We start from the raw sequence: 12,179 nt of genomic DNA on the forward strand, positions 1-12,179 counted from the left end.
CAACAGTTCTTATCTCTTGGCTTCACTCAACTCTCCCCTTTGCTCTCCTATTTTTTTTCTTTCCATTTATTTGATTGGTTCTTTTTGTGATTCATAACATAAATGGACACAAAAGCCTTTAAACTTTAATGGTCTCTCCTCTCACATACGTTTCTTTGAAATCTTTCACCCCTGTGGCTACAACTAACACTTCTGTACTCATTATTTTTAAATATTTAATTATGAACTCAGCTATTTCCAGTACTGTTTCAAACTTGGAAAAGGACATGTGTATTGGAATATAGAGCTGTCTTTTCAAGCTGAACATGCCTGCTTATATGGATGGGCTCCTTCAGAACTGGATCACAGTGGGAACTGTGAACAGTCAGTTCTGTTACAGCTCTCTCTTTTGACTAACTAGGCTTGAAACCAGGAAGACGTTGATAATATGCCCCAGTTTTACCTGGTTAAGGAAAAATGGTCACCAGTTCCAGTTCTTTGAATATTACTAAAACTTGCTCTATCTCCTCTGTTTCCGAAGTTGGTGAGTTGAGACCTCTTCACTTGCATCATGAAAGCTGCCTTCTAGTTTCCCTCCCTGCCTTTGGCATTTCTACAGTCTTCTATAAATGGCATACCAACCCCAGATGAAATGTCTTATGAAACATCACTTCCATCATGTTTCTCCAGCTGCTCTTTGGTATGCAGTGCCTTTACTGATCTTCAGAGAACCCCCAAAATTATTTCCACCATCTCTCCAATTGCTGTTTCTGAAACTCCCATTTCTATTGCCCAACCCCAAACTCATAACAGACCATCTTTCTCCCACTGTGCTTGTTTATGTACTGCTCTTCCTCCAAAGCCTATTTCACACTCTTTATTCCTTATCAAGCCTTTGAACTGAAATTATTTCCATTCTTACTACATTTTTTTTCTTTTTCTATTTTTGCAGTGCATTTAGAGGGAGCACTGCATATTTAGGCACTTGTAACTTTTGTAGGAAGATTGATTATCCCAGGCAGATTTTAAATTTCTTAAGAAAAATCAACCTTAGACTTTCTTTGTATCTTCACAGTATTAGCACAGTTTAGGCACTTCAGAGAGGCACTTCATGCTTATTTGTTGATTTTTTTTGAGTTATGTAATCATAACAGGACTCTTAAAAATCCCTTTTTCCTCACTAATCTTTAGCACTACCCATGTCTTAGTAAAATTTTGTAGTTTATAACTTCATTAAATTTTCATGCAATGAACCTACCTTTGCTCTTCAAAATTCTACATTGGTTTTCAAAATCCCTGACCTTGCTGTGCCAGCCCAGCATATTCTTCAGGACTGTGAGTATGAGGAGTTTCACTCCTGTGTTTGGAATATGCTATATGCCTCAGGTGGCTTTAAGAAAGAGATTACCTTGGTTGGGCTTGACCTAATCAGCTGAGCCCTTAAAAGGGTTAGAGTTCTTCCTGAAGACAGATTTCTAAATATGAGAAAAATTGTGGCTAAACATAAGAAGGATGCAAGGGAAATCCTTATTGCTTTCTGGGAAGATGGAGGGGGCCACATAGCAAGGAATGCAACTTTAGTCCTACATACTTATGCATTAAAATTCTGCTATAATCTTGTGGGTTTAGAAGAGGACCCATAATTCTAGATGAGAGTCCAGTCCAGCTGATAACACTGATTTTTAGTTTTGGGAGACCTTAGGCAAAATAACGTAAAGGCATGCCATACCTAGACTTCCAACCTACAGAATTATGATTTGATAAACAAGTGTTTTAAGCTGCCATCTCTGTGTCAATGGAAAACTAATATCTCACTTAATTGTAATAAACATGCTTCTTGTAAACATACATTTTCAGCAACTCAGAAGCCCACCTATTATTGTAATTCATTAAAATGAGCCAAAATTTTAAGTTCTGTCATAGCTATGCCTTCTACCTCTTGAATTTTCTTTCTGATGCTTCGCAGTTCCATGGAGTTAGCTTTACCCTCCAGGAATATATTTTTCATTTCTAGAGACAGAGGAATGCCTATAATGATGAAAGCAAACAATATCCTCACATCTGCTCCACCCCCTATCAGTATCTCATAACAATGAGATGTGCATTTGAAGAAAGACCATCATGATAGGATTTGATGTTCACAGGTGCCTCAGTGAATGATTAAGCCTTAAGATGCAATAAAGTAAATAGAGTAGGATACAATCTCAAGCTCCAAGAGTAATTTTATGCTTTTGACTTATTCTTCCCTTAATGGAAGATGCTGTGATAGTAAAAACTCTGCAGAGATGGACTCTACTTCAGCTATCTTTTTAATAGTCTCTTTCCTGCCTTTGTGACACATGTATCATCAAAACCATTAAAAACTGACTCCTTTTTTCTGTACTGTTTTTACAACCTATCTCTTAAGCATATGTCACAAAATAAACTCTCAAGTACAGCAGAATGAAATACATATATGAATCTTATCATTTGCTATTCTTAATAGAGCTAACTCACTTAAAACAATACAACCCAGTTAATTTTATTTTTATTAGCTTCATACCTTTTCTATTATTTCTAAACCCATAATGGCAATAGCTACCCAAAACCTGAAGCTCTGGGATAAGTGGCAAAACATGTAAAAGACATTGGATTTTATACAATTCAGGTGCTATTTTAATCTTTTCTGAACTGTCAGGCAAGCCAATGCTCAGGTACTAAGCAAGTTTCAAATATAATTAAAAGGGAAAGAAAGCCTTTGAAATAAACCTGTCAACTTATTTTCCATAGGAAAATAAAAGGTTCTAATCCTTTCATAATGAATAGAAACAAAATTAAATTCTATTCAGCTCAATCTAATTTTTGAAAAGGTAAAAGAAAATATTAGTTAGAAAAAATGTTTTGCCAAGGCCCATGAGCTTCAGCTAAACTAAACACTAGCTCTCTAGCATATTTCTAATTAAATATGCAATTAAAATGTTCACTGCCCCCTAAGGTCTCCTATCCTATTTAAATAGCTTCTTGTCCTACTTTAAAAGGCAAGTTATAACTTTCTAAGTATTTTTTAAAATTCTGAGTTGCTATATGTTTTCTCCAAAAAACTTATTTCTCATTAAGGTGTACCATGTTAGACATATGAACAATTTTTTACACATTTAATAAGTGTAAATTGGACATCTCTAAGTAGCTGGTGTAAGTCAAAGTGCACACACAAAAATCTGAAGTGAGTGCCTTAAAGAAAATTTATGTTGTGGCTCAAATAATCATATATATGTGTGTGTGTATATATATAATATATATAATAAATAGTACCAGCGGAAAACTGTAAATCAAATGTGTTCCAGCTAATTGTGTATCAATTATATGTAAAGCTTTACGTATATCTATGATTTCTATGGTTTCAAATAATATTTTTCTATACCATACCTTTAAGCCACCTATCTATCTATATATATATATGTATATATATATATATATACACACACACCTATTTTATAACATCTCAGTATGCTAAAATGACCAATGTCTGAATAATATCAATGGAAATATTTCATTTCAGATTGTAAATATTTTTTACAAATGATTTGAAGTGAATCAGTCTCGGCACATAACAAAGGACAACTGATTAGTTCATTAGGGCTCCAAGCTTTCCATTTTACCACTTTCACCTGAAAGAATAAGGCAATGAATATAAGACAAGAATAAGACAAGTCTGTAGTTACTAGAGTGTTATTGTAAAATTTAATTGGTTATTGCTTTAAAATGTTTGTTTCTTTGACAGTAGTTGGATTAAAAAAAAAATCAAAATCTGTGGCAGTTCCTAGGAAAATACTAAACTATTAGCAGATTTTTGGCTCTCTCCTTAGAAGGCAATCCTGGTGATTTTACTAGGAAAATATAGATTTCTGGATTTCAGCTCATAAATAAGTGGGAAATATTTGGAAAGCAAAGATGCTTTTGCTTTGCTATCTGTCCCACCGCCACACTACATTTCCCTGGTAAATCACTGGCAAATGTATCACTTTTGTGAGTTTTTGTTTTTGTTTTTTTTTGGTTAAACTTTTTTAATATTTGTCTTTATTTTTGCAGAATATGAAAGTATCTAGAGTTTGGGTTTTTTGATTTGTTTATTTCTAGAAACTAAAAGCTAGAGCTATTTAGAAAATAAATAGCATCAGTAATTGATTAGAGAGTTGGTTAGAAAGAGTCATACCCCAAATAAAAAGCCAGTAATTATGTAGAGACAGTGTTCTAGTAAATACCAAAATATGAGCAATTTAATAGCGTTAAAATCTATAAGCAAAATCTTGTTTTAGTAAGAATAATTATTTTCCTTGTATCTAAAAATATCATTTCTGGTCTTAGCTACTATACCACTATGATATTCTAAAGTGCTAGGACAAGTTATTCTAAGGTAGCAAAATACTAAATCTTCCATGTTTTTCTGGTTTCAGGCTTTAAAATTATTTTGTATGATTGTTTCTATAATATATACAGCTGACCTTTGAAAAACACAGGTTCGAATTGCGCTAGTTCATTTACACATGGATTTTTTTTTTTTTTCAATAAACTACTGCCTTCCCTCCTTGTCTTCAGGTTCTAGGGATTCAACCAACTTCAGATTGTAAGATTAATACATAATCTGAGGTTGGTCAGATCCGCTGGTGCAAATCAGTGGATGTGGAAGGCTGACAATGGCATTTGGGATTTTGTTGTCTACAGCAAGTGCTAGAACCTATTCCCTGTGCCTACCAAGGGATGACTAATAACATTTACTTACTAATATTAAATGTTACTGATTATTGTCTTAGACATAGAATCAACAAGAAAAGTAGAAAAAATATGTTAAATTTCACTTTATTTCCGAAGTATTTCCACCTTAAAAGTAGCATGATAGTGATAATCTAACTTTAGTCTAAAGCTAAAAGTTTAAAGAGAAGAGTATATTCATAAACCCATAATGTATCTAGAGTTTTATTTTTAATTGCCATAGTACAAAGCAGTACTGATGATGGGCTGAGAAACAGCCTAGAACGCAACATTACATCTAGAGGGTGTACCTTGTTAAATTATGTTTCAGAAAGGCATGAACAGTCTAGTTGTGTGCCCACTCAGATTATACAAGTTGGCAGCAGCTCATCTGTGAAAGGCAGAATTTCATAGCCAACAAACTTAAGAATATATCTCTCCAGGAACTAGGGAGATTCAGGAAGTGCAGTACTAAACTTACCCTTGCCAGATATACTCCAAAAACTGCTGCTGAAAGTCAATTCCTTTGGCTAATCACGGGGAAATGTAACTTGCTCAAGAGTTTTGTGCTAAAATGTTTATTTTTACCAAGGTTCTCTAAGGCTATTTCAGCTTCTTCAAAGGAATTACATATGGCATGATGTGAGTTTTGAAAATGGATAGGAAAAATTGGCAGGAAAAGATGAAGTAGAGGCAAGACAAGGGAACAGCTTTAGCAAAATCATGGAAGGTTTCAAGTGTGGCATGTGTTCAGAGATGTAAGAAATTTGGTTCAGGAGTGTACTGAGACAAGACTGGAAAGTAAGTTTGTGGGTACTTCATGTATAATTTGAATTTAAACTTGAGTGTTTAGATTTGAATATTTATTCCAGCATTCCCAGATTATCATTTCCCATTGAGCATACCCCCATATGTGTATATTTATTCATTATGTACATGTACTCAGCTATGAATACATGATAATGTATGTTTATAGTAAAACAAATATAAAGTTTTAAAGGATGTTATAAAAACACATAGAGATAGAAATTTTAAGACTAAGAACCCAAATGTATTGTTGTATTCTGAGTCACATACACCAATTCAAAACCAAAGTTATAGTAAATAATAAAAGTTATTGACACAAAGTAATACGGTCATCCCAAATGTTACATATTGTCAGCTTTACCCAATAATTGACTTCTGCTAGAAAAATTTTACAACAGGTTGATATAACAGTTGTATCAGTTCAGTAAGTTATAGAAGTGTAAGGGAAATATGAAACATAGACCTGAAACAACTCTTTTTCAGGTATACTATATAGCTCTGTTATTTGTTTTATCTTAGCAATTGTTATGAGGACAGTTCCTTTTGTACCAGTTCCCTAAAAATGATTTAGTGCAGTGATTCCCAAGCCATCCTTTTATATACTGGTGCAGGAACCTCAGAGGCTCTGGTTGGAGGAAAGAGGGTTGAGGAAGATTAATCTGGTGGATCTTTGGTCCCTCTTTCTACAAGTCTAATTAGCATCTCTAATCATCTAGTCTATATACTGAGACTTCAGGATGATTGCATTTGATAAAAATACCCCTGCTTAAGTAAAAAACACTAGTTAAGCATATTATAATGCTTAGAGGAAGCAGTATATCTTTGCAACTTAGCTTTGCTACACTTTCAAGCCACTTTCTATCAACTAGATATAGTTATAGTGCTGGTCCTCAACACAAATTTGTTTTTTAATTATAGTCCTTAGACAAGTAACATTAAGACAGAGCTTACCCTGCTAATTTGTGAGATATACAAATTACTACATTACAATGAAAAGCTCATATTTTTTCTTCTGATACACTAAACAAAAATAGAACAAGAAAAGAAATAAGATGTCTTATTACAGTGTGGAAGTAACTGAATATCTTCCTTTGAAGGAAGCATATTAATCCAGTTGGTTAAAAAAATGATTATTTAGTGGAGTTTCATATTGACCAAAAAATTATACTCTGGCAAAAACATCACATTTTGAATTTTATTCCTTTCAGAGAAGAGACATAGATAATAATCATGAGAGTATTTTCTGATTGTTTCATGAATGTTAACTGATATTATTATATAATACTGATATATATTATTCAGTATTTCTTCCTTCTGAAATACTGAAATGACAATCCTTTGAAGCTGAATATATAATTGTGATTAAGATATAAATATCATAGTTAATACAGTGACAATATATTGTGATTGTTATAATCATTCTGAATTAAATTTTGGAAGTATGGATGACATAGATCAAATATCAGACATTCTTGGAGATAAAGCTCTCAGTTTGCTACGTTACATGTGACTTGGTTGCAACTCATTACTCCCATAGCAATTATTTTTGTGCTATTATTTTTATTTGGTATTAGTGATTCAAAACTGGGTGAATTTCATAGTATCTAATTTAAAAGTTATTCAAAGTCACTAATAGAAAAGTAGTTTGAATTTTTCTTCTCATTTCTTTCCTCAGACAACATTTTCTATTAAGCAATGATCAGTTAACTCATAAATTCTCTGAAGAAATTGCCTGAACAAATTATTTCTTCCTCTCTCAGTTTCAGGGTTACTGACAGATTATACTGGATAATATTAAACTTTATCAGTTTAGGATACTGCTTTGTAAACTGAGATTTTACTCCATGATACTATGTGAAGGTGAGTTTATTTAAAATAAAAAGTTTTAACAGCTAACAGCTTGACGAAACAATCTCTTGAGCTACAAAGAGAAGTATGTAATATCTTTTATTTTGATAAATTTGTTTTGGTATATGAGAATTCTCCTGGTATTAACTAGGAAAGGGAATACCTCTTTCCTTCATACCAACCTAATTCTCAAGTCAGATAATTCTGATAATCTTTACAGAAAGCATCCTGTTGAAGTGCTTTATCCTTATCATATTTTTGGATATGAATTGTTATGGATATTAAGAGAAAATTTGTATTGACACATCATCTTGACAAATTTTTTCATGCCACAACAAAATCATATCTTAAATATTTTTAGGTGAAATTTGATAAATACATATCGATAATTTTTTTTTTTTTTTGGCTCTATCCATGGTAGATGGAAGTTCCTAGGCTAGGGATTGAATGTGAGCCACAGCTGCAACCTATGCCATAGCTGTAGCAATGCCGATTCTTTAACACAGTGTGCCACAGTGAGAACTCCCATATTTATAATTATTAATCGAATTTTGTTTGACATGCAGTCACACTAATACAAGGTTTTTCATCCTCAGAAGTATTGAGATATGAGACGAGATAGTTATTGTGGGGAGCAGACCTGTACTTTCTAGTACATCTTGCAGCATCACTGGCCTCTGTGAACTAGATGTCAGTAGCACGTCCACATGCATACGTGTGTGCATCTACCTACACCACACACACAATTACACAATAAAAAATGTGTCCAGATCTTACCTAGTGTCCTCTGGTGAGAAAAATTGCCGCTGGTTAAGAACCACTTCTCTAATATATATTTCATAAGAAGTTGTGCTTTAGGCTACAAGTAGTAAGTTCTATTTATTTGAACTATTTTGAACTTTCACGCTTCCATATTTTAACAACTAAATTTTATTCTTGGAGTTCCCATTGTGGTGCAACGGAAACAAATCCTGCTAGGGACCATGAGGTTGCAGGTTCAATCCCTGGCCTCGCTCAGTGGGGTTAAGGATGCGGCATTGCCATGGTGTAGGTCACAGACATGGCTCAGATCTGGTGTTGCTGTGGCTCTGACATAGGCTGGGAGCTACAACTCCGATTAGACCCCTAGCCTGGGAAGCTCCATATGCTGTGAGTGTGGCCCTAAAAAAGACAAAAGACAAATAAATAAATAAATTTTATTCTCGGCAGTGATAGTAAATTGACATGAATATACATATGATATTTTGTAGGGCAATAAGGTAATTATTTTACTAATGGAAAATTATTAAATTCAATGTAAAAACATTTATGAATGTGTCAGAATGGTGATGGATCTTCCTGAATTCACACTGAAGTTATGTATAATTGCAATAAACCAAATTAATACACGTGAAAACTCCTCTAATATACATATCAGAAAAACTATTTGTATCAAAAAGCTAGGAAAAAAAGATTTTCAAATACTAGCCAGGATTCTTTCTTTCTTTCTTTTCTTTTATTTTCTTTTCTTTCTCTCTCTCTCTCTCTCTTTCTTTCTTTCTTTCTTTCTTTCTTTCTTTCTTTCTTTCTTTCTTTCTTTCTTTCTTTACTGTCTTTCCTGTCTTTCCTTTCTTTCTTAATGGTCACACTGGTGGCATATGGAAGTTTCCAGGCCAGGGATTAAATCTGAGCTACAGCTGTGACTTGAGCCACAGTGGTAGCAAGGCGGAATCCTTTAACCCTCTCCACCCGGCTGGGGCTCGAACCCATACCTTTGCAGTGACCCAAACCACTGCAGTTGAATTCTTAATCCACTGTGACACAACAGGAACTCCTAGCCAGGATTCTTAATAATAATTACTATGTGCTCTGTTACACTATTATGGGAAAAAGAGGAAAGTGGGTATATAAATAAAATATAAACAAAAATTTAAGAGGAGGAAAAAGACCGTGGAAAAAGAAGTGGATTTTTCTGGAGAAGTTGGTCATCCTCACAGTCGTTTTTCCCAGAAGATAATTCTTTCTGCTTCAGATTGTAGATCCGTATGAACAATAATTCCTAGAAGGAGGCTCAAGTTACTCTCTAGAAAAAAAGACTCTTTCCTTGATGGTCTCCTGTTTCCTTACCCCTCATTAACGTTCATACTGTGTTTTAAAGTTTAACAGATTAAAAAGTTATTGCTATCTTAGCGAAATGACGTAGGTTCTCCCGAATTGGGAGAGGAGTATCATGAATAAATGTGAAAATACGAAGTGACTGGGCAGGATGTGACAACCATGGCATAGGCGTCCTGCAGCGGCAGTGGGAGCCACAGCATGGCAGCATGTGGGGTGGTCCTCAAGAACAGGACTCAAGGACCAGTGTTGAGACCTGAGGAAATCTTTATAGGTAGACAGAACTGTGGGAGACATGCGCCTACAAAAGAAAGTATCCGACTAGGAGCTTTGTATGGGATTCAATAAGTGATGAAATAAAAGAGGTATTGTAGTATAGCTGACAGTGCTTTTAAGTACTCATGGTTAGAAGATACAATTTTTTCTTCAGTAAAAGTTGAATAACTAGTATAACATGGTTCTTAAGGTAATAAGCAAGTAGCATTCTTAGAACTATCTTTATTACAAGTGATCCTTATATACTTCTCAGCATGCCTTGCAGAATTTGTAAAACTTCTAATCACTGATATAACACTGCTTTCAATGTGTCAAGCAAGGAGCATTCTTTCTTGTCATGAACATACCATACTGTATGTGCATGTAGAGCATTGTGTATGAACAGTTACAATAAAAGATGCTTCTAAGAAGGCTGAATAAAATGAATGACTAATGAAAAAATTAGGCTTAGATATATGTAAAAGAATATGTAACAAATTTTTTTAGTGGCTGCAAGTATAGTTATGTGGTATATGCACTTACATGTAATTTCATGAAAGTTATGCATAGGAAGGGCTGCTTTTCCCACAGTACCACCTGGCTGTTTTCTTGTAAAACCGAACTGCTAAGTGACTCATAGAGTGCAGCTATGCCAGAATTTTGGTTATTTTCAATTCTTTGATTTGTAAAATGATGCAATGAAGCATTGCTCTTAATTGGAAAACCAGGGAAACATTTATTCAGAAGCCCAGAAAGCTTATTCTGTGAAAATTTATCTAAGCATAGACAGACCTTTCTCAGATAGCAGTTGCTTTTATCTGGCAAGAGAGTAAAGACTCCATATGTTTCCCCAAACAGCCATTAAGTCACCCATGTATTCATTCAACAAATACTCACTGAATATTGTCTTTGTGCCATGCATTTTTCTGGGCACCGGAGGTGTGTTAGCAAAAAAAACAAAAAAAAGTTTCTACCCTCTGTAAAACTTATGTTCTGGAGGGGATGAGTAATATAAGGGGAATTCAGACAATAAATAAAAAAGCAAATAGTCACAGTATCTCCTCTCCAGTACGTACTATGATGGTGGTGATAAATGCAATGAAGACATTTTGTGTGGACTTTTAACTTAGCAGTGTACGTGCTCCATCAAATGCCTAGTCACATTTTGACCACGGTGTTCTTTAGGAATTACATTAGAGTGCATCTAACAAAGACATACTAAGGGGTGTCTTAACTAGATTAGTGTTTATTTTTTCACATAAAAGAAGTTTGTAGGGAGTCCGCCCATTGCTTTTATTATGTATCCATAAATCATGAAATTTACTTCTGTGTATTCAGATGTTCATGGAACATAGCTTTCATCCTGAAGGTAGCAAGTTGGACTCTGTATTCTATTTCCATCTCCTATATTCCACAGAAGTGGAAAGAGAATAGCAAGGAGGAAACATTGATCTCACTGTCAAGTCAGCTTCTTATGGACAGTTTCTGGACTCCTGATCCTGTGACTTCTATTTACATCATTCTTAATTACAAATAAGGGTGAGAAATGTAGTATTTTACTTGAAAACACTGTTGTCCTAAGTAAAATCAGAGTTCTATTACTAAACAAGCAGGGATAATGAATATCTGGAAAGATCTCAGCAGTCCTGTGCTCAGCCTCCTGAACTTCAGACTTCTTGAACAGAGCATCTTGGCATACTCCTCTTGCAACCAGCACAACATAAGGCCTGGTACAGAGGCCCAGAAACTGGTAGAAAACCCTGAGTGAATAGATGGTGTCTTCTGTTACGGGCAGTGGTTACTTCCTGTTTTCTCAAACAGGTAATGGCCCTAAGTTGTAGTTTAAGTGTTATACAAGGGCCTGTGGGCTTTATTGAGCTCACAAAGATAAATAAAGCAGGGTCTTTTCCAACTTTAAAATCTATCTTTAGGAGTTCCCGTCGTGGCGCAGTGGTTAACGAATCCAACTAGGAACCATGAGGTTGCGGGTTCGGTCCCTGCCCTTGCTCAGTGGGTTAACGATCCGGCGTTGCCGTGAGCTGTGGTGTAGGTTGCAGATGTGGCTGGGATCCCGCGTTGCTGTGGCTCTGGCATAGGCCGGTGGCTCCAGCTCCGATTGGACCCCTAGCCTGGGAACCTCCATATGCCGCAGGAGCGGCCCAAGAAATAGCAACAACAACAACAACAACAAAAAGACAAAAGACAAAAAAAAAAAATCTATCTTTAGAATAATATATACTCAGTCCTGCCTAGAATAGTATATACAAGTTTAAGCACAATGTTCTAGGAGCATTTAAGAGAGAGAGAAAGAGCGCGAGCACCTGCAAAGGACAGATAATGAATCGAAAATGACTTATTTAAGTATCTGAAGCTTAAATGTTAAGTTTGTATAGTGTATCTCAATTTTGGAGTATAAAATGTTACTGTCTGTACAAGTCGTACATAATTTGAAAGAGATGCAGATGATA

This window comes from Sus scrofa, chromosome 11, assembly GCF_000003025.6.
Source record: "Sus scrofa isolate TJ Tabasco breed Duroc chromosome 11, Sscrofa11.1, whole genome shotgun sequence".
Taxonomy (NCBI): Eukaryota; Metazoa; Chordata; class Mammalia; order Artiodactyla; family Suidae; genus Sus; species Sus scrofa.